At 45.7% G+C, this 14,158-nt stretch overlaps 1 long non-coding RNA gene and 1 other non-coding gene across 2 annotated transcripts in view; one reads left to right on the forward strand and one right to left on the reverse strand.

Moving 5' to 3' along the window:
• Positions 1-4,375: 4,375 nt before the first annotated feature.
• On the reverse strand, positions 4,376-4,448 carry Trnai-gau (transfer RNA isoleucine (anticodon GAU)). Its single transcript has one exon. It is a non-coding gene; the product is annotated as a tRNA-Ile (tRNA).
• Positions 4,449-8,573: 4,125 nt separating this feature from the next.
• LOC144180286 (uncharacterized) overlaps positions 8,574-14,158 on the forward strand; it is a 629,875-nt gene continuing 624,290 nt past the window's right edge. Inside the window, exon 1 of the long non-coding RNA XR_013324365.1 lies at positions 8,574-9,557. This is a non-coding gene — a long non-coding RNA (uncharacterized LOC144180286). The remainder of the gene's footprint in view (positions 9,558-14,158) is intronic.

Genomic DNA, 14,158 nt, shown 5'->3' on the forward strand with positions numbered 1-14,158 from the left:
ATTGTCACGTGAACGCTGATTAGTGTTGTACGCCACATTGAACTGACGCGTACCTTATGCGTGTACGTGATTCTCACAATGAGTTGCCAGCATGAAGAAGCATCGAACTCACCACAAAAAGCTCCAGCACATCTCTTGGTGCACTGCGTAATAGTTTGCGCCTGATATAACGTCTAGTGCCGAGGTAAAGTAGTCTGGTAATGTTTTACGATTGTTTGACACCGGCTGAACGCATGTTCCCGAGTGAATAGACATTCCCTGGCACAATGGCTTTCCGCGCCGCTCTTTTGAAAGAGGCAACTGGGAGACTTCCCTATTGTGTCTGCAGTTGGTGGAGGGTGGCTTCTTTTGTGGGAAATTAGCGAAGCTGCGAACAGAGAAAGAACTTTATTTAACAAAACAATATAATTTGCTTTATTTATTTAAAATGACATGAGGTGCAAATTACCAGGATGAATACCTCAGAAACACGTCTAAAGAAAGGAAAAAAAGGCACACATAACCAAAAAATGAAAAAAGTGTAACGAGACGTGGTTGTTTACAAAGTGGAAAAACGTAGTGCACCTTTAAAAGCATAGAGTTGTTCGGCGCCTCTAATGCGGAAAGTGCGGTATTCAAACCTTTGCCGCTTTCTATAGACGCGTGTCGGTAATAAATGTATCTGAAACGATGTACGCTGACTTTGCGTGAATGATTCTGACGCGAGAAGGCAAATGGCTCTTGGGGAATCAGGAGTATGCGTACAGTGGACGCAGTACTGAAGAAGCGAACCTTGAAGTGCGCACTGCAAAACACGGAGTGATGGGAAGTTAAGAGGAGAACGCATGCTGGTTTCCCTAGCTCATCGATGGTAATTAGCTTCGAGGGAACAATCGCAGCCATTTCCCCACCTTGAAGAGTATTCACTCATGAGGCAGAACTTATTCTGGCTGTTAGCAGGCGCAAACTGTACAGTAATAATGTCAGTAAAAAATGTTGCGGGAGTGCATCATTTATACCCCCTGTTTCACGAAGCGATTACTTTCTACCGTAACAAAAACAAGCCAGGTGTAAATACGGTCAAAAACAAATCAACGGCGGAGTGCAGAGTATGCTAGCGCCATCTGGGAGGTTTGACGGCAAGCCAGGCTGCAGAGCCGAATGGCGCAGTGGAAGTTCTTTAGTATACACGCCATTATGACTTCATTGTAGACGTCACCAAAACACACAATTTGGCGGGAGAATCAAAATTTTAACCTAAATCGACTAATTTCTCAGTGAATACGGCATCATTTGCTGCCGCGCAAGCGCTGGGGACACTATAAAAAACGACATCTTTCGAATAAAACAAACTTGTATTTTGTCTTCATGGCTCCTTTAATAGCTAACGAGCCAGTTTGGCGGACACTAAGTGTTACGCAGAACCTTTCATTTATTTTTCGCTGCCCTAAATTTTTCGGATGAACAAATAGGTTTTTTTTTTTTTGGGGGGGGGGGGGGGGGGGGGGGGGACCGACTCCTTGAGTTGCAGTAGGTAGAATTCAGACCGCAAACACTAAAGGTTTCCTACTTTTACATACATAGCTATCATTAGTTTATTAGAGGGATAATTCTCCTCGGCACGTGTCTGACGCCGTCTGTCCCTCGCCGGCAACACGGTGTGTGCTCTGGCAAGCACATGACCGAAAAAAAATTCCTTTTCCAGTGCGGAAGTTGCTGGGATCGAGCCGAGTACCCTCCGCGGCTGAAGCGGGCGTCATATCCAGTCCCGCAACGATAAGTGGTTCTAAAATTGCGGGCTGCGTGCTCAAGCTTCGGTTCCTGCGTCAGGGCTATCAATGCCACTCGTGAGGAGGCCATGAATCTAAACAGTATTTAGTTATAGGTTATGTTGGCTCTATAACAGTATGTCATATTTGATGTCCGCAAGCTCATTAGGTAAATTATTTACTCTAAATTTTGTGGCTAATATTGCAACTAAGAAGTTGTGCTTTGTCTTTCCGGATATTTGATTCAGTTTGCGAATTGATTCCGTAATAAATGTGTATAAACAGAAATATTGAAATGCAAAATTTATTCAAATAACTGACGCCAATAAAAACGGCATCAATGTAAATGTGCAAGCACTGCAGTAGATTATTGGGCTCGATAACCCAAGTTACGCGGAAATACAGAATGACTGTTTAAAACAAGTAAGCACCAGATAATTCGTTTGCCAGGCAGAAGAAAAACTCCTCCTGCGAGTTACATTTTGTCGCATCTTGAAATGGGAACATTAACTTTACGTGCCTCTGCTTCTCCCGTACAACACTCCCGCACCTGTGCCACAGGACGCATATTATCCACGCGGGGAATTTATTGAAAATGACAAAGCCAGTGCCTCCCGAATTTGTTTTACAATTCTCAGCAGACAACTCTAAAAATTCCAATGGCTCCTGCTTGCTACAAATGGCTGTATATGCACCTGTTGAAAAGACATTTTTGCTTCTCTGTTGCCCGAACGTCGACGTGGCTCAACAGCATGCGACGGCAGTTCTTCGCCGCTATAAGATAATGCAAACTTCATAAAATGCAGCTTTATTTTAAGTGCGAATGCACTTCTTAAGCGACCCTGAACCTGCGTCCACCGGCGATGTCCGCATAGCATACCCACGTGGGGGATTGGCCAGGAATCTCCTCGTCTTCCTTGGCAACGGGGGGAGATGGGCGCGCGCTGCCTGGCCGCTGACATGGCACATACCCACGTGGGGGATTGGCCAGGAATCGGGCGTGAGAAGGGCTAATGCACCCGCTTAAAGGAGTACTGACACGAAATTTCAAAGCTGAGATCCGCTCTAGCAATCAAGTACAACGACAACACAAATAGGTGTCTGTGAATAAATGCATCTTTCTTTCTTTGTAGTTGTGTATGTGTGTGTGATCTCTCTTTCGCGAACATTACGGAACCGCGCAAATTCAACTCGTGCATTCGCACTTTCACATTCTTCCCCTCGGGGAAATGCGGGGAATTTTTTTCTTGTGCATGTCGCTGTTGTTTGTTTGCTGCTATTAGATCAGCAATGTGCCGCGGGGGAAAAAAAAAAGAAACCCGAACTCTTATTCCTTTAAGCATTTATTTATTTATTTATTTATTTATTTATTTATTTATTTATTTATTTATTTATTTATTTATTTATTTATTTATCTATTTATTTATTTATTCGATTTTGGATTTTTTTTGTGTGCACGGACAGCTCCCCTAACCCGCGAAACAGCAGAACGACACGCGCCTCTGCATGATAAAAAAGTATGACCGGGCGCATCATCGTGGCATAGCTCTCACATCTTTTCCTAAGTTCTCTTATCAGCGCTAGTCAGTGGGGCTGACAAAATGCGCAAAGAACAGCGAAGAGAGAATATCGAAATAGGAAAGAACGACTGCCGAAACTCCGTATACGCCCCTCCGCGGGTGCTTCTCTGCAAGACGGGGCTGCTTAACGTGGAGCACGCATTACAAAAAATCGACCTGCTTCCGCAAAACAACCCACGAAGAAATGCGGTAGGAATCCTTGGGCAACGTCATCTATTTTCCCTTCTAGTTTCGGCCGCCTCCGGTAAAAGTTGGCCGTGCTATCACTTTTTGTTGTCTGTTTGGTGCGGTCGGAAATGCAATAGAGAAGCCAGTGCTCTGCCCTTACTCCACATATATATCTCGTATGCCCGCATTCGTCCAATCGAACGCTACTTGTAAACGCACTGCCCTGAGGAATCCGGTTTCGAATTCACGAAGCAAATCGTTCGGGCACAACAATAATAATCATGAGGCCAAGAAACCGGCCCCGGCTGGAGTCATCAACGAAAATATGCAGAGAGAAGACAAAGGACTGCATTGAAGACGTTGGGGCGGCATCCTTTGGACTTGCCATTCAAACGGAAGCGAAAGTATCAGTGGCATCGTTCGGAGAAGCAAGCGGGATGTCAGGTTCCGATTGCAGACTGCATAAAAAATTTGCCGGTTTCTCCGCTTATGCGAAGAGGCCTAATGCGTGGGGCATGTTGCGAAAATTCTTATCCTAGAGAGAGAAAGAGGCTACAGTAAGCTTAAGTCTCCCTTCTCTCTCTCTCTCTCTGTCTCTATCCTTATATCTATATATATCTATATATATATATATATATATATATATATATATATATATATATATATATATATATATATATATATATATATATATATATATATATATATATATATATATATATATATATATATATATATATATAATGAGGGGCTCGTAGAAATAACACAGAAATAAGGGTCGGCAGTCAAGAAAACCTCCGAAAGCAAAGGGGAGGATGTGGTAGGTCATTGAAACAGATAAAGAATTTGGAAAGAAAGAAAGAAAGCGGAGAAAAAATGCCCGCCATGTGGGACCCGAACCCACGACCTCCAGAATATCGGTCTGGAGCGATAACCACTACGCTACCGGCGGGGCGATTTTCTCCTCCGCTTTCTGGGGTATTTATGTCAATCTAATTTTTTCCTGTGCTTGTAGGTGGTAGCCAGCGCCACTATGACTTCTCGGGGTGAAGGGGACCTTCTTTTTAATCTACGAGGCCCTCATTTTCCTATTCTGATTCGCTACATGCATAGCGAGGGCCTCTGTTCTGGCAGTCTTGGTGCCATAGGGAGCTTAAGAGGGTTCAACGCTGGTTGACCACTCTCGACATGTCGTAGACACTCGAGTCACGGCCCGGGGATTAAAAAGAAGGTCCCCTTCACCCCGAGAAGTCAGAGTGACGCTGGCTACCACCCCCAAGCACAGCAAAAAATTACATTGACATAAATACCCCAGAAAGCGGAGGAGAAAATACCCCGCCGGTAGCGTTGTGGTTATCGCACCAGACCGGTATTCTGGAGGTCGTGGGTTCGGATCCCACCTGTAGGGCATTTTTTATCCGCCTTCTTTCTTTCTTTCCAAATTCTTTATCTGTTTCAATGACCTACCACATCCTCCCCTTTGCTTTCCGAGGTTTTCTTGACTGCCAACCCTTATTTCTGTGTTATATATATATATATATATATATATATATATATATATAGTAAGGAAATGAGGGGCTCGTTGAGGAAATACAGAAAGATGGGCGCGTGAAAGGTGGGCGCGCCACTCTGGGCGCGTGTTTTTCTTTCTTTCTTCTGTATATTTAAAAAAAATAATGTTTACTTAATTCACCGTAGTGACAAAGAAAAGAGCCTAACCACACCCCTATGCCTCCTTTGGCATTGTAGACTGCCGACCTATCTTTCTGTATATATATATATATATATATATATATAAAGACAGAAATAAGAATTGGCAGTCAAGAAGACCTCGGAAAACAAAGGGGAGGATGTAGTAGCTCAAGAAAAACAATTTGTAAAATAAGAAAGTGGAGAAAAAATGCCCGCGAGGTGGGATCCGAACCCACGACCTCCAGAGTACCGGTCTGGTGCGATGACCACTACGCCACCGGCGGGGCTACTTTACCCTCCACTTTCTGGGGTATTTATGTTCAGGTGTTTTTGTCTCCTGCACTTGGGGGTGGTAGCCAGCGCCACTCGGACTACTCGGGGTTCAATTCATCAATCAATCAATCAATTCATCAATCAATCAATCAATTCATCAATCAATCAATCAATCAATCATCAATTCAATTCTTCAATCAATCAAATGAATTGATTGATTGATGAATTCAGTCAATAAAGCTATTAATTTTGTCAGCAGTTTTATCAGGCCTTGGACACGTTCCCTCTGTGCACATCTGTTATTCATTGTATGTATGTATGTATGTATGTATGTATGTATGTATGTATGTATGTATGTATGTATGTATGTATGTATGTATGTATGTATGTATGTATGTATGTATGTATGTATGTATGTATGTATGTATGTATGTATGTATGTATGTATGTACGTATGTACGTATATATGTATATATGTATGCACGCACTCCCGCGCGCACGCGCACTGGGGCGTATACAACAAAAGATAGATGTATGATCACAAATGCATATATCCCGGCCGTGACAGCAGGCGCTGTAAAGAGAATGGACGCCCCAGAGAAAGGATACGAAGCTAATATCGTCGGTACAAATGTATCCAACGCCCGGTACTTTTGCATAGGTAACAATTCTAATCCGAATGTCCCAACGCGAACAGAATAACGCTTTGCACCTGTGCAAAAATTTTTAATTGCGAATTATAAATTTTATTGTTTTAGGAACGGACATATATACTATTCTAAGAAAAAAAGAAAAAGAAAAACATAAATATAACAACACGAGACAAAAAATCATTTATTTTGTCTATTGAAAGCGACATCTAACAAGCGTCGTCCGGTGCAGAGAACTATAAAAAACAAAAATTATGAAGAAATAAATTCAAAAGTATGTAATGAAATTGCAAAGGTCTACCAATTATTCTTCACCCTCCCGCGACTAAATGAAGAGATATCTATAAAATGAAAACGAAAATAAACTAACAGATTTGGAAAGGTGTACTTATTCTGTGCCTTAACGTGATTGAATAAAGCAACAAAGAAAACTAGGAGAGTGCGCTGTTTCGGTCTGGGTTGGCGTCAAGAAAACGTAAGGTTGGTAAACTGGAGAAGCGGCGTAAGAATGCTTGCGCGTTCCTGTATACGTGTCAAAATTTCTGGAAATATTTTGTTTTTTACTTAAGAGGAAGAAGTTTTGGCCCATTAACCAAAGTTTAATTGTTATTGTCCAGTAGCAGATTGTAAGTCATAAACTCGCACACCATGCTTCTAATTGTCCGATTGAGTCACTCTCCTCTGACGCCTGTTTTTTTCGCACAACTGCGCAAGAAAAGTCTGAATACCTAACTCCAGCTAGATTTCTGAGAGGCCGTCTTCTACATACACAAGCTCACCAACGAATCAGCCCAGAAAACGACTTTATTACAAGGATGTCACGTTCACGCTATTATTAAAAATATTTAAGTGAGACTCCGACTACTTGGCCGTTCACTCCGGTGTTGCTAGCTGAGAAAAATGAAAAGAGGAAGGACCAAGTTTAATTATTTTACAGAAATGATCTAATACAATGTACAAAGAAAGAGGGGTGTTGGGAACCCCACACGAAAATAAACTGATAAACTGACAAATATACACCCTGTAGTCGCGGTTTTAAATTTCGGTCAACCGTACGCGATGGCATTGTCGAGGCTGGGTTCACTTCATCCGCAAGCATCATTACGGAATTTTAACATCAATGTGTGTTCTTCACATTTAACAGTCTCAAGAATTAAACGGTTTGGGTTTTAGGAACGCATTCCAGTGTCATAAACGCGGAGCTTCGCACAATGGTGACAGTAACCTGCTTCCTCCATAGCTGGTGATGAAACTCACTACATTGGTACCAAATACTTAGGTTGAACATTGAGCCCTGTGCGATAGATTAAGACGCCCGTGTGTGCGAGATTTCGGCTCACGTTAAAGATCCCCATGTGGTCAAAATTAATCCGGAGCTCTCTACTACGGCGTGCCTCATCACCTGCGTTGCGTCGGCAAGTTAAACCCGACAATCAATCAATCAATCAATCAATCAATCAATCACTCAATCAATCGAGACAGCATTTCTTTCGACCAAGAGCAAAGAAAACCTTGTTTTTTGTTGCGTTTCAGGTTTTCAGGTGATACTGGAGCACGTGTACCTAAAAAAGTTTGATTACAGATATTTTTTTAGGCGATTGGGATACTGTGTGACGGCTTGCCCGCAGCGACAGTGAAAGCCGCGTTCGTTTAGGAAGGCCGTTTCTTTCCGACAACAGTGCCTGTTTGTTTGGGTGTGTCGCTGAGACGTGTGAATCGGGCCCTATTGCCGAGCCGCGCGTTTCCGCGGCGCGTGCACGCGAATGGCATTCCACCGCCGTCTCGTTCTTGCGGTCCAACGCTTCCAGCAATCTGTTTGCGGATGTCCCCACGCGTCACAGAGGCGGCGGCCGTGAACAAAGTGAGCGGCAAAATAGAAATGCAGTGTCGTTTGCGCTCGGCAGTGCCGAGTGGCGCAAGTTGGGCCTCGCCGTCCTACCGCATTCACCAGGATGAGCATTCCACCACACGTTGGCAGCCGTGTTGCTCTAAAGGCCCACGAGGTGCGAGTCGCTGGAAGCACGCCGCAACACCGACCCACACCGCGAATGCGCACCCGCGTGCTACGGTGTAACGGATCGCCCTGATTGTTCCGACGTATGCCGCTGGCGCTCGTGCTTCTTTTCTCGCTGAACTTTTGGCACCCGGGAACGTGTAATGCGGGCTGGCCGGCCCGCGTCCGCGAGCCTCACTAAAACTAGAAAGGCGCCGTAGAACCGCAGCATTTAGGCGGGCCTGACTCTTGTTTCGTGAGTTTTTCTTTATTCTTGTCCCCGTTTTTCGGACTGCCGTTACTGCGCGAGCCTTGGCGACATGTACATTGTTCTCGCCGTGTCCCGCGCCCCCCTCGTCCGTCTCAGCGTCTGTCGGGTTTCGCGCCCCTGGCGGGCCCCGCGGGCACTATTCGCGTCGCGCGCCCGGCGGTTCCCGCATCGATTCGAAAACGCGCTCGCTGGCCTCGAGGCTCGCAAGTTCTGGCCCCGCGTGTGCGCGCGTCGCTCGGCCCGCTCACTGGCACGCAGCCCACGAGAGCCTCTCCATCGCCGCCTCGACCACGCGTATTGGCTTTCGCTCGCCGTGCGGTCCGAACGCTACTCGGACACCGGCGCTCGCGGCCACCTCCCGCTCACGCACGCCGACCCGCGTGACCCGCCACCGCTCGCTGCTGCCTCTCGGAGCGCGCGCGCGCGACTCTGACAGCGGCGCTTGGCCGGACGCGCGTTTTTTGATGTCGCGCTGACCTGGTGCGGTGGACCGCCCCCCGAGCTCCACGCAGAGGAAGCGTTTTGATTGACGAGCAAGGCCGGAGTGTGCGTCCGCGCTTCGTCGCTGTGTTGTGCTTCGCGCGCCGGCCTGCCTGACACCGAGAAGTCGACGGCGCGACAACGCAGAAAATTACAGTACACAGCGCGGGTGTGGTGTTCGTACCACTGAAGTGTGGGTGATTGTGTTGTTTCTGTTCGTGTTTGTGTGTGTGAACGCGCGCGACAGACGGCAGCCCCCCAGGTGAAGTGCTTGCTTCACGCTCTTTGTTGGGGGAAGCCCTTCCGCGATAGCGGCTGGCTGTGAGGCGACACTGTGGAATACTCGCTGACATCATCGCCATTAGTGCGGCACTTCGTTAATACCGTTCCGGCGCCGCCGTGCTGACGGCTCTTCCCCACCCCCCCTAATTCCCCCTTTTCGGCTTGCTGTTCTGCTTCGTCAAAGTGAAAGCGGGTGTCTGTTCCCGTCGGTGCCGATAGAGCTGTTCCGTTCTCCCTCCTAATCGGCTGGAGCAACGGCCCTCTCTGTTTGCCGATCCACTTCAATTTGGGTGGACGATTTTGGAACCATGCTCCCAGCGTACTCCCGAGGACGGAAGCGATGGGCGGCTGTTTTCGCCACGTCGGTGATGCTCTTGCTCCTCCTCTTCGTGCCCACGGGGGAACCGTCCCACGGCAAAGGTACGTAAAAGCCCGCCCAGTGCTGCGGAGAGCGCTCGGGAAGCGCTTAGAAGCAGTGTCTTGTCAGACCTGATAAGGGTATCGATTTTGCAATCACTGCTCGGGGTTTATTGTCATCTCGGGTGACCCTTGTAGCCCGCTTAGAATTGTGCTTACGCGCCTAATTATTTCCCAGACTGATCACCCAGTCGCGCTGATGAGCTGCAAAAAGTTGCTCCAAGAAGTGCTGCATTTCTTCGGTCTTATCTTTTTTTGTTCGTAATGTGTGCACTTCTGTCAACCTTTTTCGGTTTATACCGATGCCGAGTGAACGATCGCTTCTGTACGTGCAAAAAAATTTGTGGTGCCAGGATCTTACAAGAGATGTTTGCTGTAAGGGTAACATTTGCCAAGGGACACGTTATATCATACATTGTTTTTTTCTTCTGTCAGGTACTCAAAGCGAGCGTTACAGACTTAAAACCTCTTGCACCGTATAAAAAATATCAGTTAAGGAAAAAAGTGTATATAATGATAATCAGGAGGCTTAAAAATTATGAGGGTGGGTTAAGATCACCCTTCCAGAAAAGGTAGTAAGGGAGGATTTGACAGTCAAATGCAATGTAGGGCGCATCATCGTTCCGCAGTTAAACCGGATGCATGTTTGCGATTGAGCTGCGTTAATAAGGGTCAAAACAATGCATGGGGTGCACAAAATGTCACCACCGCCCTTTCTAGTGCACTGCTCTCAGATTTTTCAGCGCTGCTGGAGATCAGAGCACCACGCAAATTCAGTTTTTCTCTGTGAACGCGGTTCGCCGATATTGTAGCTACTTGGACGCGTCTGCAAGTTATCTACAGATACAAAACTGCCAACCAGAAGCAAGGTTAACTGCACTAGTTTACCTTTCTGTCGTATTTTAGCCACGCGACAAAACTGAAGAGAGCAGCTGAAAATTGCATGCGCAACATTTAAAATCTTACGCTTTACCTTATATTATAAGCCAATTTCTACGCTGAGTTCTAATGCGGCGACCTTGTCGTCAAAACTACCGGTTGTACTAGCTCTAGTCAGAAGACGTTGGAAGAAAATGGCCTTCTCAGTCATCACAGTGCAGGGGTGTCATTTAGCGCACAGCACACATGAAAATACATTATTTCCGTCAGCCGGTCTTGTTTGTATCGAGGGGGGGGGGACCAAAAGCGTTAGGAAATGATGAGTGGGGCTCGGGACGTGTTTGATGCAGCTAAAATGGATTAGCTGCATGTACAAGTCCTACCTAATCGATTGAAATGTGGCGAGCTGAAATAGTACGTAAACAAAAAAAAAATTTGCGCCTGAGGTGTCTTGCGTGGTTCCTGACCGTCCTCGAAATTCTGTGCAACAAGTTTGTTTATTTAGTGGCCCCCTATGTGGGCTTGCACACGCTGTGTTTGAGACAGTTTTATTCTAAAGCTGGTAGCAACAAGAGGGTGTTTAAGTCAGACCCGAAACTACCTCCCCTTTTTTAATTTTGGTATGCTGAATGACAGAACGGCGTACTAGGCGTACATTCAACCATATAACACAACCAACTTTGCGGGTGTGTCATTTCTTTAATTCTAATTTGAAATGTTTTGCTGATGGCAAGAACTGCCAAGCTTTTATGGGGTCTTTAATTAGCCGGTAAGGCTCCTTTATAATAAAAGTCGAAATCATAGGGTGGTACCCATGCCTTCAGTCCTAATGCAAAGCAGTTTTATGGTATCATTTGATTCCGAATAAATTTTCTTCACATCACCGCCTCTCCAACCTAATTCTACTCATTATCGCCCTTGTGAGAGTACGGTACTTTACCGAAGTCATAGTGCATTTACGATGGTTTTATTTCTGTTTAGTCTTTCTACCATTACCGCCTGTTCACTCAGGAAAATGCATCAGGAGACAGAAACATTGGAGATTGTTTTAATAGAGTGCCAGATGCATTGCTCGAGAACGGCAACTCATTCGAGAAACACGAGCATGGTGGTTGTAAAAACTCAGCCTAGATTTGTCCATATTCGCTTTAGTTTTAGTTCATTGCTAAACACAGCTGGGTGCAGCTTAGCCTAACAACGTGTGGGTATGAGCGAGTTTGTAGTCCATTATAACTTTGTTGAGCGCAGATGTAAGTAGCACTTGTCCTTGTATCCTTCGTCCTGTGTTTTCTTTACTGCGCTCGACAAAGTTATAGCAGCTTAGCCGCTGATCAGTTGGCTCGTTGAGGTCTTGGGAGCCGCACGAGCATTTCGTGATGAACAACTTCGGCTCAACAGACCTACATTGTTTGCGCTCATATTCTTTGCCGACGCACGGATTCTTCATTTCGGGATGGTGGTCGGTTATTGCTTCACCGCTAGTTGAACGAGCCACGGGGCTTGTACTTGAAGCCGGGCAACTCAGTAAAAAAAATAATGCGCTGACTTATTGAAAAAAGGAAAAGAAACAGCTGGTTACGTAGTTCTTGTGAACGTTTTGGCTGATGCGATCGCGGTAAATGTTTGAGGTGCTGTGCATTAGAACCTAGCAGAAAAATGCGTACCTCGTTAATATAGAAGTTGAGGAATGGGTGATAGGGCTTTACGGTCCCCTGCATCATTGAACACATATGACGTCTCCCTTCATTTTTTTTTTCGAAGGGGACGGGGAGGGCGAGGAGCAGGAAAGAGAAAGGCGGCAGAAGATTAAAAAAGGCCGCGGATACCGCCGAAACCGCGGAGGTTGGAGCCCCAAAGAGGACAATATGGTGATCGCAGGAGATGGGGTAAGGGCAGGATCGCATAACGGCAAGGGTTGTGTTGCGCGAGTTGCGCGAGAATTGCGCGAGTTACACTCCATTAGAGTCTTCGGACGACTATGGGAAGCGGGAGCCGGAACATTATCTGATAGCGAACATGCAAAAGTGTTCAGCTATCATGTAAAGTACAGTTCACTGGTCGCTGGGTAGCTCTTCGTCCCTGTTTAGAACACTGTTGACAAAGGTAACGATAATATGCGATGGTACCGAGCGGGATGTTGGTAAGGACTTTGTGATATTCTGACTCAATGCCGTTATTAGGAGCAATAGAGTGCGCGCATTTACACAGCTCTGCGGCTTTTTCAACGAATAAAAAGTTCGCTCGCTTTGGGGTTCGCTGGCTTTTTGTTGGATTGCATTTTGTATTTTGTATTTTTTTTTCTCTGCCTCGTCCCTGCTGATTGTGTCGGGGATGGGTGGGGGGTAAGATGCGTCAAGCCGCGAGTACAGCGGCTTTTTTCCCGTATTGTGAGCCATTGCACTAGACTGAAATAAAGAACTTCAACTACAACTTCAACTTTACCTTTCAAATTCTGTAGGATTCGAACGAAAATAGCACGATATAACACATAAAACAGGCGATAAATATATGAAAGGTGTTTTGGGAACATGTTAGCAATGGTGTATTGTATAAAAAATACTGCCGGTGCTCAGAAACCATCTTTAGAACTACTTAAGTCTTATTCTTGCTGCTTGATCGCGCGGCTAACCGCGAAGACGCACAGATATTATCATAGCAAATATAGGCTAGATTGTTAAAGAAACAAATCAAAGCCTTTTCAAATTTCCACTTCATTGCGAGAAGAACAAAGACTTCAGACATCACTTAATACATTTTTTTGATGTACAGGGCACTAGAAACCTAGTGGTACTATATTTTTTCTTTGAGGCTGCAACAGCGCGGGGATTCATTATTCGCCCAATAAAAGATGAGGCCCCGCATCCACTCGCGTCGGTTTAAATGAATACACTGATTCAGGTTTTTAAGACAAGCACATACTTTTGCACAGAAGCATGTCCTGTCCGCACGCGCAAAGTCCGCAGCACAAGCCCGGTGAAAGAATTTCCGTATTTCTGCTCTTTTTTTTTTTTTTTTTTTTTGCCGAGTGTTCAATCATCTTGCCAGAGCTTCGTCTCCGGGAAGAGCGTAAAGAGAACATAACAGTCTGCTTCCTTGCGCCCAGCCTAATCAATTGCTATTCATGGGCGGTTCCGCAGGTCCGTTCATCCTGCCGCTGGTAGCTGGCTATGATTAGTCAGTGCCGCATAGCCTTCCTTCCCCATGACTCATGGGCCCCCGCCGCCGCTCTTTGCACATAGTACCCGTTTAAGGGCGGCCTCATCAATTGTAAAATAACTGTGCAATGCGGAATAAATAGTGAAAGGGACTACTTAAGACTTTGGATAAACGCTTTCAGTATTGCCTTCGCGTCTAGAAGCATTTTCAAAGCTATAGTTATCAACAGCACTGAGCGGCGTTGTGTAATCTGCTCTTCGCAGCAGAACCACCCCGCTTCCGTTTCTGCTTTGCTTTGTGACTTTTTTTCTAAAGTGGCTATCGAATGCGTTTATCGCTGTTACATAAAGGAAGTGGCCAATAGCCGCTACATTGCTGCAATGACGTAATTCAAGCGCTCAAAAAACGCTAATACTCGGGAAAGCTACGAAAATTTTCGAGCAGGTTTCCAAGTTATCTGATAGGAACAGAGCAGTAATTTTTGAGTGAAGTATTTTGCGAGCCATTTTTCAAGTACTGGAATGTGCTTGTAGACTACGTTCTGAAAGAATTTAAGATTTGGAGGCAAG

Source organism: Haemaphysalis longicornis, unplaced genomic scaffold, assembly GCF_048455015.1.
Source record: "Haemaphysalis longicornis isolate Haplotype H1 unplaced genomic scaffold, Haemaphysalis longicornis Haplotype H1 scaffold_4, whole genome shotgun sequence".
Classification (NCBI taxonomy): Eukaryota; Metazoa; Arthropoda; class Arachnida; order Ixodida; family Ixodidae; genus Haemaphysalis; species Haemaphysalis longicornis.